The 17,899-nt window shown below is 45.0% G+C and overlaps 1 protein-coding gene across 1 annotated transcript in view; it reads right to left on the reverse strand.

Moving 5' to 3' along the window:
- The window catches only part of TRIM23 (tripartite motif containing 23), a 536,318-nt gene that overhangs the window by 451,244 nt on the left and 67,175 nt on the right, over positions 1-17,899 (reverse strand). The gene's annotated exons all lie outside the window — the stretch shown is intronic.

Genomic DNA, 17,899 nt, shown 5'->3' on the forward strand with positions numbered 1-17,899 from the left:
AGTGACACAACATCCAACATGAAAAATGTAATGTCTAGCAGTATATGGATAATGTACCTAACATGTTTGTGCCTTAAATGCAAATATAATAAAAAGTTTAATAAAAAAAAAAAAAAAAAAACTATTTGCTATAGATTGTAGATACATGGAGAAGTTCAATATTTCTTTTTAGAATAAAGCCTCATGTTCAGACAGTCTGTAGACTGTTGCCATTATAATAAGTTTGTCTGCAGGGGGGCGGAGCTTGCCAGGCTTAAAGATAGCCATATATTGAGCTTGCTCCACAAGCCGTTTGGAATGATCTGCGAAATATATCCTTCTTGCTCGGGGCCCACAGCCCAAGAAACAGTTTAATGATGCCCTGTTGGCATAGCCACCCAGCGGTGTGAAGATCAGGCAGGGTGTGAAGATCGGGCTGGGAGTGGTGCCAGAAACTTCGTTCTGACCTGCGGCGAGCTGAGAGCCTTCTAACGCCGAGGGAGGACGTGTGCCGTGACATGGTCGCACTGCGGAGCTGTGAGCCCAGCTGTGATCGCCAGCCTTCAGGGTCCCTTCGTTATCTGAACAGGTGTGGAGAATGGACCCCTGAGATTTGCTCTGTAGGATCGCTGGTCAGCTCAGGCCTGTGTTTGGTGCGCGGAGGCCGGCTGCGACAGCGGGCGGGGCTCGCGGGGCATTCTGCCCTGGATCGCGCTTGCATTGTGCGGCCTATTCCTGATATGCGACTAGTTCATTGAGCTCCCGCATCTGCTCTACCTGACCAGTGAGTGACGGGCTGGTGTTCTTCCCCGCGTCTCGCCTGGGACATTCCCTGAGTTTGGAGCCACACTTGAGCAGCCTGGTGTGACCTGGCTTGCTGTACTGGGCCACAGAAATTCATCTAACCTATACTGCCAGTTACAAAATTTCTATTCTTAGCTTTCACTCGTTTTGGGTGGCATTCTGCACAGATTGCTTCAGGGCGTACATGGTGGGTGCCCCGGCGGGGGCCTACTAAAACGCTGAGTCTTCTCCCGTGATGCGTGAGGGCTGTGGATGTGGCGTTTCCCTGCCCCTTCGGCTGGGTCAGGGTGGTCTGCGTTTCCTGACTCCAGGGGTCGTTGTCATGCTGGCCTGGCTTTGCACATTGCGCTGAGTGATAACCAACCGCGCCACCCTCTCCAGTGACTGATCCCTCCCCAGACAGAAGCGATCTACTGCGTCAGGGTCTTGGTTTATCCATTGAACTGGTTGACTTTATCTTTGTGCCTGAGACATGGTTCGCCTCTGATAGAGTCACTGCCTGCAGGGGGTTTTGAAGCTGCTAGGCCCTGGGCCCTAAGTTGAGTGCAACTGGGCGGCTCCCCTGGATTCTATAAGTACAATAGGTAAAACAGACACATCTAAGCTAAAATTGAGCTTTGAACAACAACAATTCAGACACAGGGACGACTCATCTGAAGCAGCGATGGCGGAATCGAGTGAAGAAACAGAGGTAACGAGTGGGGACATTAAACAGATTTTTACGACAATGCAAAAAAGTCTGTCCACTATGTCCACTATAGATGGTAACATTGACTCCATTCATATAGAATGGACCACATGTCTGAAAGGCTAGACAAGCAGGCAGAGCGCCTAGATATGTCAGAGCGGCGCATTGCAGAGGTAGAGGAGGCGCAAACAGACGCGCACAACACCCTAAAGCAAACTGAGAGAGCATAATGTAGAATATGCAATGCTATACCCTGCTTAATTGAGAGTGGTGGTGAATGGCTCTGCTAGGGTCTTCCTGGATCCTAAATCTCTTCAAAAAGCCATTAAAGAGTGGAACATTGCTGGTATCCACAAGGCCCTTTGTGCCGCGGCTGGTCCGGCTGGAAGTCTGGACGAAAATGATTGTCACTAGATTGCGATCTTGTCTAAAACTGATGTACTGATCTATAGTATCCTTGGATGTGCATAATAATGTGACAATGAGTTGCCTACCAGTCAGTTCATTTGGAATGTAGCACAGTTTAATTAATTATATGTGTCCTCCTGAATGGGTGGTGGTTCCCCATGGTGAGAATTTATTCCTTGCCAGACGGTAGGGATTTTGTTTGGACTAGATGGCCGGTAACATCCGCCCCCGTGTGTTGCTGCCTGATTGTTTTATTGCAAAATTTCATTTGTGTGTAATTTTTAGGAGCATCAGGAATGTTCAGTTTTGTTATGGGGGTGTGGGAGTTTGTCTGCATTTGCACTGTTGGGTACTGCATTGCGTGGGAGGGGGAGGGAGGGATTTTTGTTTTGTGTACACAGCTCATGTAAACATGTATCATATGCTGACAGCAACAGAGAGTCTACACGATGATGCTTTACAGGAGAATGAGCATGACAAGTTGTTAAAGATGCTAGGAGACACTGAGCGTAGTTGTATGGGCCAAGTGCGGTTCATGACTTGGAACGTAAAAGGGTTGAATGATTTCAGAAAATTACTCAAAATACTGGCCTATCTTAAACGCCACAAGATAGATGTTGCTTTAATGCAGGAGACGCACCTGGACCCTCAACAAGCGGAGGTTTCAAAGCGCTTTTCATGCGGCTGGATTCACCTCTGATGCAAGAGGGGTGTTGACTTGGGTAAACCCTAGATCGGGGATTCCCTAACTGAGCTTAAGACAGACCCCAATGGTAGGTTCGCCGTCTCTCGATGTCGGGGAAATTACCTGGACATTCAGATTGTTAATATATAGGGGACCAAACTATGATGATCCCCTGTTTTATCAGCTCATATATTTATCCCCTCTATGGTGCTGCAGTTATGAGGAGGCGACCTGAACTGTGTTTTAAACCCACTCTTGGATAGGTCAGGGGGCCCGTCTAGGCACCTCTCAGCTGCGGCTGAAGTTATTGATGATCTAGCCACACAGTTGGACCTGGTTTACATCTGGAGGGCTAGGCATCCAGAGGCAGGCTGGTTTACAAATTACTCTGCCCCCCATGAAAAAGACACACTAGAATTGATTACATTCTTTTATCAAGGTCCCTCCTTACTTGGGTTCATGAGTGTACAGTGCTACCTTGCACGCTCTCTGATCACTCTCCAGTCATCATGGAGGTTGCAATCCCTCCAAGTGGGTTGTTCCGTTCACTTGGAGACTCCATCCGTTTTCATTACTTGACACAGCGTTTAAGGCAGAGCTGGCTACAGCTATATCCGAGTATTTCGACATTAATATCGGTTCGGTAGAACAATTCACCACTGTCTGGGAGGTATTTAAAGTGTACATTAGGGGTGTGACCATTAGCAAGCACGCTGGAGTTCTTCGCTCCATTAGAGGCAGACTATCGACCCTTGAGGAGCAATTGGGCAGGCTTGAACTAGAGGCCCTTAAGGGCAATGGTCAGCAAGCGGCAGACGCTCTGAAAACAATGCTAGAAGAATATGGTGAGGAAGGGGACAGTGAAGTTAAGCACATGGGGAAGTACGCTGTAGCTAGAGCTTATGGCAAAGGGGCCAAAGAGATTCAGGGGTTTCAGAGTTGCTTGAGGAGGATGGCACTATTCTTAGTGACCCTGCTGATATAGCGCATACATTTTGTGAATACTACAGAGATCTGTATAGTTCCAAGCTTACGGTGGATGACACTGCCCTGCTGGATTACTTGGAACATGTGCAGTTACCCTAGCTTTCGAATGGACACAGGGAGTATTTGATGAGACCGCTGGACTCCACGGATATTCAAGCAGCCTTGAATTCTATGCGAGACAGAAGCGCTCCAGGTGACGACAGACGAACCGTCACCTTCTACAAGGCTTATAAGGAACTACTGGTGCCCCACCTGAGTGGATTATTTGAGGAAATTGGCGAAACGGGCATAATGCCACCAACAATGAGCGAGGGCCTCATTGTCACTATTCGGAAGCCAGGTAAAGCTCCACAGTTCTGCTCTTCCTACAGGTCGCTGTCACTTCTTAATGTCGATACGAAAATCTTTGCCAAAATAATAGCCAACAGGCTTGCCCCTCTCCGTACGACACTTGTGGGGCCTGAATAGGCAGGATTTGTACCGGGGCAAACATTGACCCAAAACCTTAGGACAGTTTTCGGGGTTATTCAGCATGTTAGGCCAGATGTCAGGGCTGCAGCAGTCTTTTTAAATGTCGAAAAGGCATCAGACTTGGTTGAGTGGCCGTTCATGATGGCAGTCTTACAGCGAATGGGAGTTGGAGAAACATTGCTCAGATTAATTGCAGTTCTGTTTAATCTGCAGACGGCTAGAGTGAAGTTGGGGAGTAACGTCACAACCCCCATCTGTATAACTTGGGGCACAATGGCAGGGCTGTCCTCCGTCCCCGCTCTTGTATGCCACAGCGGCAGAACCTTTGTTGTGCTCTCTTAGAGAGTTCCACGTGTTCCGGGGGATTCGCTTTCCCAAACACAATCTCATTATATCACCATACGCAGAGGATATGTTACTGTATGCAAGGAACCCTGCCACCAATCTTGCTCCGTTGATTCGCGAGGCAATTGGGTTCAGGGGTCTCTCTGGGATAAAAATTAATTAGAACAAGTCTATTATTTTTCCATTAACTCCAGCCATGTTGCCCTTCGACTTAGACTACCCACTGCAGTAGACCACTGACTCCGATACCTGGGGATACAAGCCCATATTGACTCCGATATAGTCCTGCGGGACAACTATGGGAAAGCAATCAGTAAATTAGAAGAAGATGTTGATAAACGGATAAAGTTACCACTCTCTCTTGTTGCTCATATTTCGCTAAAGAAAAGGATTGTATTGCCCAGATTATTATTTCTCTTTAACAACATCCCAATGGTAATCCAGAAATACATTTTCAAGAGGTTGGGGGCCTTGATGGTCCGTTTGGCTTGGGTGGGGAAGTTCTCTTGTGTTAAGATGGCACTTACACTTCCATACTCTGTGGGCGGGCTGGGTGCCCCAGATCTGGAATTATATTCCAGAGCTGTACAGAACTCACACGCCTACTCCTAGTGCCATGACCCACAAACCCAACTCCATCTCCACATTGAGAAAATAGCGGTAGACCCCTCCATGCTTCCTCGGAGGCTTACTCAGCCTCCTGGAAGACAGTGCAGAGTTTTAGATTCTATAAACATGTTTGGCACAATCTTTTAAAAAGACAAAATGGTGCACTACTGTACTCCCCCCTGCTGCCGGTGGGTTGGTGTCAATGGCTCCCGATGTGTGCAGAAAGTGCAGCGGTTCAGTCACACAAGGCTGTTCGCATTCACACGATGGGTGATCTGTTTTTGGATGGTAAGGTCTCTACCAGGGAGGAGGCTTCTGCTGGGGTGCATCCCATCTCTCCACGCACACAATTTCACTATTTCAGGGTACACCATGCTATGTTGGCCTTGTTGGGCGAGAAGAGCCTCCTGCTCTTCTCTCCTTTACCTTCCAACTACGCTTTACAACTCCGAGTAAATTGGTGTCCAATATATATGCGATGTCCCAGGAGTTCAGGCGCACGCAGTACACCCAGGCTAGGGCGCAGTGGCAGAATGATCTTGGTGCACCACTAGACGATACTCAGTGGAGGTACTGCTGCGAGGTAACGCAAAAGGTGTTGCTAAACGGCAAACATAGATTAATTCACTTGGAGTACCTTCATAGGGTTTATTACACCCCTGCTCGTCTGCACAGATACGGTCTGAGAAAGTCAGACTGCTGCGATAGATGTGGTATAAGCGGAGCAGATTTTCTCCATGTTGCCTGGTCTTGTCCCCAGATAGCTGCCTTTTGGTGCCAAATATTCAATGAGTTGGGGAGTATAGTGGGAATTGTTTTTTCTCCAGATCCCCTGACAGCACTTTTGGGATACTCAAAATCACTAAAAAAAGATGTTAGGAAACTCATAGGTTTGGGTTTGCACTTGGCTAAGCGCAGAGTGGCGATGTGTTGGTCACGTGGACTCTCCCCCTCCCCCACACACACACACACACAAAATCTGAATGGGAAAAAGATATGATATATTGCAACACGCAGTCAGAAAAGTAAAGTGAGTTAATGCCTCCACAGAGCCGTCCGAAAAGTTTTTGAGGCCTGTATAAACAATACATAACGGTAAGGGATATGCGTGAGGTGTGTGATGATTAGGGTTATCTCACCGCGATAGCCAAGTATGGGCTGGATGGGTTGGGTCACATTGAAACAGAGACAAATTAGTCACGTTCAAATATAGGTTGCAGAGGTGGCTGTATGCCTATGCTGCACGATATCTGAATGGTCTTTGTATCCTAGTAAAAGGCAATACTGTAATACTTTTTGGTTGGTTTTTTTCCAATTATTATTCTGATTGCTGTATTCCCAATGCTTGTTTAACACAGTATACAGCTGTGGTAAGTTCAATAACAATTTAAAAAAATAAATTAATTTGTCTGCACCGATAGCGCAGAATAGGGTTATAGAATCAAAGGAAACATTGCTAATACAGTTATATTTATACAGATTAGGGATTCCTGGTACATAGAAGCCACTCCCCCCCTGCTTTTGGTTCTGTTATTAGATACTATAATATGGTGTTGATAACCATGTTTCAGTGATAACAAGAAAATTGAATTTCTCATTTTCCAAAAGGTTTTGGATTTTTTGAGTATTTTAATACAGCATTGATACCTAAAATCTTTAAAGATATGCCCTGAGGATGCATAGAGAAGTAAAGCAAATGTTGGATATCTGTGTTGGGAACAGGAAGTAGCCTTATGTGACAGCAACACATATGGTATGGCGATATAGGTTAACTGGAAGGACATAAATCATAAAAGGTGCAAAGAATATTGGCAGTGACCTTTAGCAGACTATCTGGAGAGATACTATATGCTGTTTTAGATCAGATAAAGGTGGATTAGACATTGGAATGTCAGGTTCATGCCAAGCTTAAAGGCAGTAGAGTACATTGTAGGGGGATTTATGATGGATGGCAGGATAAAAGAGGATACCCGTCTTGTGGTCATAGTTCAAAAGGTATACAGTTGAAGGAGGTGGGATAGTCTGAGTTGGCGGAGCAATGTCTTATAGAGCCTTCACCTGTAGAGCTAGAGTACAAGTTATTTACACATACATCACTGTAGGTAAATGTCTTTGCTTCCTATTTCTCGCTCAAAACCACCACTATCCAGAACACCCTAGCAACCTTTCTTATCACTCTTTCAACCTCTACCTACTCACCCTTCACTCTTCAGAGCACCTCTGGTCATGCTCTTGCACTTCTGCATTACTTCACCATCTGAACCTATCCCACTAATCAAATTTTTAACTCTTGACATGCCCCTACTGATCCATTCAGTTAAAACACCATTAACACAATAGCGCTCTCTTCAAGTGGCTTTCTCAGCATTAGTTTACTTTTCCGTCACCTCCACATACCCTACTCCTGCTGACAATTCAAACATGCTGTAATTATTCCACTTCTACAAAAACATACATGATTATACCATTCCTTCTTTGAATTATTCATCAAACTATGCATCTCCCCCCTTAAAACCTGCTTAACCCCCTTCAATAGTGTTTCTGAGCACTCCACTCTATCACCCATCCATATACTCCTTGACCTTCCACCGCATTTGACAAAGACTGGCATTTTATTATATATTTTCCTTCTTCTAAAGTTATTACGCCTATCTTTACCTTATCCAATCCACTTCCCTCCTAACACTATGACCTTGTACCGCAACACATGAAATATCGGAGTCACCTTTAATCCAGCCACACAAACGGAATTCTTTATCACTACCCCCGTTACTGACACTCGGTATCAAGTTTTATATGTATGGAAGATATGCCCATTCATACCATTCCACACTACCAAAATGTTCATGAACTTAATAATGGTCAGTAAATTGGATTACTGCAACACACTGCAAGCCGGTCTCCCAAAACATTCCTTAGTTCCTTAAGATAAGGATCTGGACTTCGCCGCAAGAACGATTTACCATATTCCCAGACACATTCCCACTGCCTCCTATTGCCTCAGGCTGGCTGATTCTGACAGAAACAAGGCTCTTTACAAATTCCATACCAGGATTAGTGGCTATAGATTATGCTTTAACTTTTTCCATTTATTGCTCATCAACTTCAAACAACTACAACAACGCAAGAGACTACAACTCCCATGAGTCTAACAAAGTTCAAAAGTCCACCCATAAGGCAGCTCAGGCGCCCTATAAAACAATCCTCAAGGAAAATCACTTCCTCTTTCTTCGCTGCTCAGCAGGCAAACAAGTGATTTTTCCTTGATTTGGTTTTATTAGAGTGCCTTATTGCATGTCTTGGGACATAATGGTGTAATGTGTTATCACTTTTGATTGTGCATGCACTGCACTCTCGCTTTATGCTGCCGTGCGTGTATTTTGCTACAAAGAGGGTAGTGTACTCTCTCTCTCGGAAGCAGCCTATACAATAACCAGCATCCCACATTCCCACTTCCCGCCTTGTTCCTATTTCGCAGGCAATCTGAGACTTTCAAAGTTTTGTTTTGGGAGATCGCTCCTTTCCGTGGGGCCGAGCCAGTCTCAGTCCCCGGCACTTTGGACTGTTGTGCGGCTGCAGCTCTGCCACTAGCGAGAACGGTCAACCCATCGACGCTCATGTCTCTATCCCCGCCAGTGATACAGTCAAAGTAGTGGACCGAGCGGGGGTTTGCCCCCAAACTGCTTCACATTTTGCCAATTTCAGATGATAGTTTGGTGCAAATTTTATAGCGGGACTACACACTAGTAATCTGGGTCTCCACAGGTGATGCCTATTATTGGGAACCTTACTGTTGGTTTCCACTGATGATCACAGTGCAGTGCTACATTAAAAGCCCCCTGACCAACGTAACAGGCCTTCTATCGCAGGCCTTTTCCCATAGCCAGGCTAAGATTCTTCAGGCACTGATCAAACATTGTAGGTGCCATCGAAGGACATCCAGCTAATCTTGGTGAGCATCAGTGTTCCTTCCATTAGATGACAGCTTTCTGGAAGCTGTGGATGCCGAATTCCAGAGGACTATGTCACTTGCCCTGGAACATCTGAGCAGGTGGATTTTATTACTGGCTGCACAATGCAGCATCAACCTTCCCTCCGCTTTGGGAAGTAGTGGCCCCAAGGAGACCACTATAGTCTCAGGAGACTCTCATGCCTGACAATACAAGCAAAGCTAAAAGCAAAGTGGAGGCCAAGGCTGCTGGGTGCCCTTCCTCCGAAGCCTTTGAATGGTTAGCAAGCGATCCTAAAACACCAAGCTTCCACCCCGCTAGATTCCAACAATCCTAGTTCACCTGGGCTTACCCTTGTAGACTACATGGGGCCAGCCCTTGGTTGGTAAAGAGATGAAAGAGGATGAGGAAGACTTAGGAGACCTGGATCTAGGTGACGACTCAGCCTAGCAGACCCTGGAGATTGAAAGGGGGTCTGAAATGTCCCACATTGGATAACCCTAAAAAATGATGGAGCTTGGGGGGTTCATTACGTGAAGGCATGTTGAACCTTGATGATATTTTACACCGATGCTCAGAGGACAGGGTGTCGGGCCTTACAGTATATGGCCAATATAATTAGGAAGTCCTTGGACAAGCAGAGTAGAGGCCACATTAGGGTGGAATGTTCTCGCTGATGTCTCGACAGAAAGGTTGCACCGATGCCCAAAATGGATAGAAAAATGTCCACTTTTATAACCACATTTGTGAAGGAACCCAAGAAAGGGGCAGATCGCTCCTGGAAGCCCTTCCAGGATAAATTATTGGACATTCTATGTCCTTTACTAAAATATTGGGTACGGCTGATGAGGTCAAAGACATGGGCAATTTGATTTCCCCCGAGGTTTTGTCGGGCTGGACGCAGAGGGACATATTATTTCCTGGGGTATGCGAATTGTGCTCTCTCATCGGAGAGAAGACGCTCCCTTCTCATTAAAATCAACCCCAAGCTAACTTGCAGGTGGGATGAGTGGCTGGCGAGGGCCGTCATGGGGACCTGCTTATGAAGAAGCCAAGCAAGATTGTCACTATCTTCTAATTTTTGGACAAGAACCAACAGTCCATTAAACAAATGTTCAGTGATTTCCAGGTGGCCTCTAACAGTAGTACCAGTATTAAGACCAGATGAGGTTTGGTGGGTTTTTTTCCGTCCGACCCAGGGAAGAGAAACTTCTGTGAAGCAAAAATCCCAGTTGATACATCAGAAAAAGAGCATCTCTTCTTCTCCACCAAAGGTGGACAAACGACTGGGTCTATTCCAACGCATTCGGAGGGTGGTAACAGGGGACGTGTGGGGGTTGCAAACAATGTCAGGTTTCCACAGAGTTCTATGGAACCCCGGTTCAGGCCAGCAGACCTTGTTCTCTATTCTATTCAGTGGTGGACAGTACTTTGATCTCCGACAAGGTAAGCTCATCTCTAGACAAAGGGGCCATCGTTTCTATGATGCTTCACCCTCCCTCCCTCCCTCTCACCCCAACTCCCAAACCCCTGTACCACCATTTCAAAATGGAGTTTTCCCATCTTTTGCGGGATACTCTTCTGCCAAACAATTAGATGGGAAGGCTGGACCTCAAGGCATTTCATATCCCAATTTTTTCCCCCCACAGCATCTTGCTGCAATTCGCCTGGGATGGTCATATTTACGAGTTTGTAGCTCTTCCATTCGGACTCTCATTCGAGGAGCATCAGATTGATAATTTATCTGGGAAACATTCTGATTCTTCATCAGCATCTGTCGATCCTTTTCCAGCATCTGGGCTTAATTATCAATTAACAGATATCAGAGTTAAGTTAAAGTGTTTTCCTGGGTTTTGTCATAGATTAAATTCAACAGGTCCTCAAACTTCCTCAAATGAAGTTGTCGCTGATAAGGAATGAGTTCAAAAGCACTATAGCGAAGGAGTTTATCTACCTTTGCTACCTGGCCCTGATAGGTGGCCTCCTCACATCATCCATCCAGGCTATCATTTCGGGCCTGTTGCACTACAGAGCCCTCCAGAGGTTAAAATCAACCCATCTATGAAAAGGACTATCCTATTCCCTGGAAAGACTATGCACGGAGGCCAAGTCAGAGTTGCAATGGCAGTTGGTCCACATGATGGCCTGGAACAGCAAGGCTATCTTTGGCTCGGTTTCCGGATCTGGTTATTGAGTCCGATGCCAGCCTTCTAGGCTGGGGAGCTCGTTGAGGAGAGGAGCAGGAGCGAGAGTTGCATATCAACTGCTTAGAACTGCTCACCGGGTCCTTTGCAGTACAATTTATTTTGAGGGACAAGGTGTCGTGCTCAATCTTCCTGAAGATGAACAATGTGTCAGCAGTCCGTTATGTCAATCATCTCGGCGGAACAAAGTCCAAGGCTCTTGCAGAGCTGGCAAAAAAGGTCTGCCACTTTTGCCCAGCGAGGAGGATAGATGTCAAAGCAGAGTAACTTTCCAGAAAATTAAGCTGCATATTGGACTGGAATTACAGACATTTAAGGGATTTCAGCGCTTAGAAGCTAGACCACACACTCTTCCAGATAATGGAAAAGTGGTGTCCTTGGGATGTGGATCTTTTTTCGTCCCACCTGGATTCAGTTAGAGGCCAGACCACTGGCAGTGGCGCCAGAAACTTACATGCAGGGATGGAGTCGGATGTGGGGGCACGCGTTCCCACTCTTTTCAATGATAACAAAAGTAAGCACAGGTCATGCCTCAGAAAGCATCCTTGTTACTGTTGATTTGGAGTTTTCAGGTATGGTTTCCATTTCTTCTGGAACCTTCTAAGAGTTCTTTAATCTGACTTCCCCAGAGTCAGTCAATCTTGAGATATCCAGAGGGCATCTGGCATTCACTTGTTCTTGACGGTTCTCTCCATCTCATGGCTTGGAGAATCACCAGGGATGCTGGGCCTCCAAGGCCTTTCGGGGCAGATGTCCGAGCTTATTAAGAGAGCATGGCAGGTTCCACTTCTAAACAGTGTAGCTCTTTTTGGCGTAGATGGACCAGTTGGCACCTGGGAAGGAATCTGAATCCTGTGGGGGTAGATTTAGTGCATATTTTAAATTTTTTTGTCAGAACACTCATTCAGAAGGTAATGGCCTACCATACAATCAATATGTTTAGGTTCATAAACCATGGAATGGGGTCCTGGTGGGAGAACAGCCCTGGATGTGTACGTTGTTGAGAAGGATACACCTCTCCAACCCTCCCCCAACACAGAGTCAATACTTTTGGTTATAGGATGTCAACTTAGGGTTGCAACTCTTTGAATAATGATCAGATAGCGTGTATCTGTCTCGGAAGGAACTCACAAGTAAGTTGGTGATGCTTTTATGTTTGATCTCTTGCAGGCAATTCTCAGATGTTACTTTTAGTAGTGTCCAATAAGGTTTTACTCCTGAAGGAGTTACCTTTGCTGCGTCTCAAATCAACAAGACCAGCATCAGAAATGTTCAATACTGGTCTTTCATGAATCATTCCAAACTCTGTGTAGTGAGATGTATTCAGGCTTCAGACTTACAAACCTCCCGCCCCCCCACAGAGGGGGTCAGACAGGCAGGTGACCGGCAGTTATTGATTTAAGTGGAAAAAACTGTAATTCAGTATTTCCTTCCGTAATTGCCAGGTGGGTGCGTTATTGTAATATCAGAGACTGGCACAGACACCACTGCTTTAGGGGACGCATTTTTCCTGATGAGCAATGGCTTCCAAAACCTTCGTAGTGGGAGACTGGTTAGGGGATATCCTTATAACGGCAGACAGGTCATCAGACTCCACTTTTAAAAAGTTTTACTTTAAACTCGTTATGGATATGGCAACTATGGGGGTGATTAAGCTTTAAACAAGCATAATTTGAAGCCTCCATTCCTGACATAGAATGAAAAAATGTCCTTACTGTTGTGAAGCAAGGTTTCAATGTTGTTAAGGACATGGAAGTGAAAAATATCCCATTGCCCGGAAAACTGATTATTTCTACCCACCCTCATGCAGGTGACATTTGGAAGCACACTGGGGTAGGTATATATTGGCTTTGAGCTACAGCTTATGCAAGTGATTTAGATTGTTATTTACTATGTTGCGTTGATTTAGTGGCACTTTTTACAATGCTTGATGTCTGACCTCTAGTCTTGAGAACTCGGGTAACCTGGAGTTACTCTTGCAGGTGGCAATCAGAAACAGGATTTCGACTAAACAGTCTTTGGTTCTGTAGACTTCTGCATGAAGAAAGAGAACTGCTTTCCATTGATGATGGTTTTTTGCGTGGGATCACCGTGCTGGCACAACTGTCCTACCACGCAGCGTTCGCCTCAGTCTTCCCGGGTAAAATGATACTTCACTTGTGTGGGTGTCCAATGCAGAAATTGGCTAACAAAGTATTTTTTTTTAAATGTAGCGCTTAGAATTTGCGGTGCTATGCCCTTTATCCCTATGAAAAGGAATTAATGTGGAAAATGTGTTTTTTTTTCAGCTACATTGGGGGTTTGCGGGGGATTTAGGGTAGGAAAACGTTGGGGGGGGGGGGGGTCGGGGGTTTGCGGGGGATTTAGGGTAGGAAAACGTTGGGGGGGGGGGGGTCCACGCAAGCCATACCTCGCTGGACTCCCCCGGGTGTCTGGAAAAGAAAAAAATTCACAAGCTCAACAAGCACATCATAGGTTTCACTCAAAGAAAGGCGCCCCATCAGTGCCTGCAGAGACTCAAAAAGGTGCATATTTTACTGGTAACCCCCCAGACGGAGAGGGCACCATCCAAAAGTGTTTGTACATATGGGCTGCCAAAACTAGCCAGGCCCCCAAACTATGGTTCAGAATAAAGAACATTATGTCAGCCTAATTCTCCTGGGGTAGAACATTAGTGACCCCGGGAGACGATATGGCCCAAGGCAAACCCCTTAAGGGTTGATCTTTTGGTGTTGCATGGAATTGTGCTGACTCTTGAGGTTCGGAGTAGTAGCCAGATGACCTGGTTCAATAGCAGAAGTACAATTTTCATTGAAATTGGTAAATAATGCTGGTTATTGAAAGTCCAAGCTTTTTGAGGGTTTTTAATAGTGATGGGCACAATACATTCGTTGTTGTAACATATGAAAATTTGTAATGATATTCAAAGGTTCACACTGTATTATTAAACATATGGTAAACACCCAGGTCCAAAACAGTGATTTTTATAACTGTGTACTCCTAGAGTTGCTACAGGCATATATGGGGTATTGGAGTTTTAGGCCCTAAGAGCTACTTTATAGTCCACAGCACCTTCTTGAATAAACCCTGGACTGCTCTGCAGCAGTACCTTGGGCACTAAATGGGGTACCTGGTTCCCAGTGTGAGGGTCTACAGTATTAGGGCAGCAGGACAGCGGAAGCAAAACGCGACGGTTGTCACAATTGGGGCCCACAACCTCCGATTGCCATTGGACCCTCCAAATGGAACTTCTCACAATTCGAATCAAGGATTTCTAGTGCATATGTGGAACGATTAATGCTCAGTCAGTCCCCATCGTTATCACTGGTTTACCCCAAAAATACATTGCTGCCCTATAAAAACAAAGTACAGCTATATTATCTTATCATGTAAGATCAAAAACAGTTTTGCCTTACTTGGCAGCAAGAGACGGGCCCTTGCGTAAAAGAACTTAATTGAGCAGCGACTACATATTAGCTCATTACACCTACGAACATGCTTAGACTTAAGGGAGGTCACACTGTTAATATTATGCCAAAGTCGCTTTCGACTAATACAGCTTAGGATTCTACATCAGTCATATATGACAGGGATCACCTTGGCTAAAATAGGCGCAAGACCAAATGACCTCTGTCTGAAGGGCTGCCAACAACCAGCCACCTTCTATCACACGATCTGGGTTTTCCCTGCTATCCAACATCTATGGGAGGGAGCCACAAACTACATTCAGACCGCACTGGGAAAAGAGGTAGCTCTAACACCACAGCTGGGACTACTAAATATCTGGGCGGCGACAGACCTTACAGAAATTGACCAACAGCTGATGACGCTAGGATACACACTAGTCAAGCGGGAACTGGCGAGAGGGTGGGGGGGGCAACTCCACCATCCACTCCGGCTTGGGCGAAAGATTTAGACAAGTGCATGATATCGGAGAAGGAAGTATTTATAACCCGGGGGTGCCCCAAAGAAATGGAACAGGAAATGGTCCAAATGGAATGTCTATCGCGCAGACATATGTATATCACCAATGGTGGAATTGGAAATGCGCAGCAGTGAGAACAGAGCTGTATTTGATTAGTGTATATGCTTTGCTGACCCCTGCATAATATACAAATGTATGAGTAACTGTACTATCTACTTACCGATATTGTATGTATGATTGCTATTGAATTCAATAAAAAGTTTAAATATATATATATCTATAAATAATCTACTGGCGGTCGCCAGTAGATAGTTATAGTTACAACCTAGTTTCCAAAGGAAATCTCAAAATTCTATTTTGAATAACTTTGGCGCCGGTTGACGAATCCTCGCGAAATTTTCAAAACAAATGGGGCGCTCCGTTCAGCTCCTACCCTGAAAGTCTCGGGGTGATTCGTCAAGCGGGGGCCGAGAAAATGGGGGGGGGGTCCCAAAACACGTTTTCCCCATGCATTTTTCCATAGGACCTTTAGTCGCAGCTACAGCCCGAACGGCTGAACAGAATTACGTGAAATTTGGCAGACAGGTAGCCATAAGGTCAAGGAAGTGCCTTTTGCAGGTCTGGTGTAAATCTGTTCAATATTTCCTGAGAAAATAACATTTAAAAGCATACGAATATATATACGCGCGCACCGTGCGCGCACCCTGCCGTGCGCGAGCGCAGTTCCGATTGGTTGTTAGATGTCGGTAAACATTCGAATCGGTCGAAACCAGGAAGTGTCGCCCCCATTTTGTCTCTCGCAGTCTGAGGGGGTGAAAAAAAAAGGTGGAGAACGTGAAAAGGGGGCAGAGTGGACAGTTCCTGACCCCCTAGCCTTGGTCAGGGGGTCACAGAAGGACCCCCAAGGGAGAAAAAAACAATTTTTTTTTTTAAATTGCGAGGTACACGCACCGCGCTTGCACGGCACGCACTGCGAACCGCGGGTGCTCGGTGCGCGAAGCGCACAGAGCGCCCACAGCGCGTGCACGGTGCGCGCACGGTGAAAAACCTGAAAAAAAAAAAAATTAATAAATACATAACTTAGCATTTAAAAAACCGTACAAATTCACTTAAAAAACCATAGGTTTCACACATGTTATAGTTAGCTGGACATTTCACTCGTAAAAAACCAATGAAATTCCCCCGTTATAGTTAGTGCAGGCAACTATAACTCACGCGACAGCAATCCTCTGCTGATGATGTCAGATATTACATCACTGATGACATATGTGTCTTTATGAAAAATAAATATTTGTAATATATGTATAGCTAAAGATTAATGGAAGAAGACATGGGTAAATAAGTGTCTAAATACAGTGATGTAATATCTGACGTCATCAGCAGAGGATTGCGGTCGCGTGAGTTATAGTTGCCTGCACTAACTATAACGGGGGAATTTCATTGGTTTTTTACGAGTGAAGTGTCCAGCTAACTATAACATGTGTGAAACCTATGGTTTTTTAAGTGAATATATATATATATATATATATATATATATATATATATATATATATATATATATATATTTATTATACCAAAGATGCATGGATGGGGATTAAAATAACGAGAGAATTAATTAACAAGATTTGCAGATTTTACATGACCTTCATTACCTGGAGAAGGCGAACAGCATCGGCCATCTTTAGAAAAGAACACTCACTCAATTGCTGCAATCAGCATGCAGTCCTCTACTCATTCATTTTAATCCTTTTTCCCCAACAATACCCTCCCTGGTCCCGCTAAGGCTCACAGACATCAGGCATGGTAGTGGAGGGGTGATGACCTGTGCCTTGCTCTGCAGCCACAAGGCCTGGATTACTCACAATGAAAGAGCCCAGAATGTACTTTTAGCTATACTATGTCATTCTAGAAGAAAACGTGTGACTATCTGTCACAAAAGCTAAAGCTAAGCCGAAAGTGGGTCCTGATACAGGACAAATATGCAATAAGCTACAAGTAAATGGCTGAAAAATGAAAGCATCAGAATTTTTAAATGTTCAATTCCAGACTTCACCTCCATTTAGATGGTCTGGCAAGACTTAAAGAGAGATGTGCACCAACACAGGGGAGCAGGACAGCATTGCTACAAGTCGGTGTAATATCAATCTATCAATCATTTCTAATTTGTAGAGCATGGCTAATCACTCATGAGGGTATCCAGGCACTGGGTTCCAGCTAAGGTCAGTCAAAGAATAGAAGGAAAAAGCAAGGAGAAAGGAGTTGAAGCGAGGGAAAAGCAAGAAGGCACTCAAAAAACGGGGGAAAAAAAGGAGAAAGCAGTGAAAAAAAGGGAAGGGCAAGGCGAAAGCATTCAAAAAACGGGGAGGGGGCAGGACAAAGTAATGAAAACGAGGGAAAAGCACGAAAAATGGGGGGAAAGCAATGATGATCAACCTCCAATATACTCACCAACTTCTAGACAAAATGCTTACTTCAAGTTATTTGTTTTTTAATCAAGTTAAACATATACATTTTTTGAGTAAAAACTATTAAATGTTGGATAACTTTAATACATGATAAACAGCTTCTTGCTCGCCTCTACACTATAGCATACACTCTGCAACTGGAAGGAAACTCAAACTAGCGCCTCATGCATTGTGGGCAACAGTCAATCATGTAAATGTATTGGGCAATGTGTATCACATTTCACCTACAAGAAAACTTTGGGGTAGTCTTGACAAATACATTTAATCAGCTTTACACCATGATCGTATGACAGAGACAAAATACTCTCACTTTCATGCATCTCCAAACTAATCTAAAGTTTCGCTATCCACTCACAGTATCTAAAAACCTGCTTGAAAA

This window comes from Triturus cristatus, chromosome 2_1 (assembly GCF_964204655.1).
Source record: "Triturus cristatus chromosome 2_1, aTriCri1.1, whole genome shotgun sequence".
NCBI classification, from domain to species: domain Eukaryota; kingdom Metazoa; phylum Chordata; class Amphibia; order Caudata; family Salamandridae; genus Triturus; species Triturus cristatus.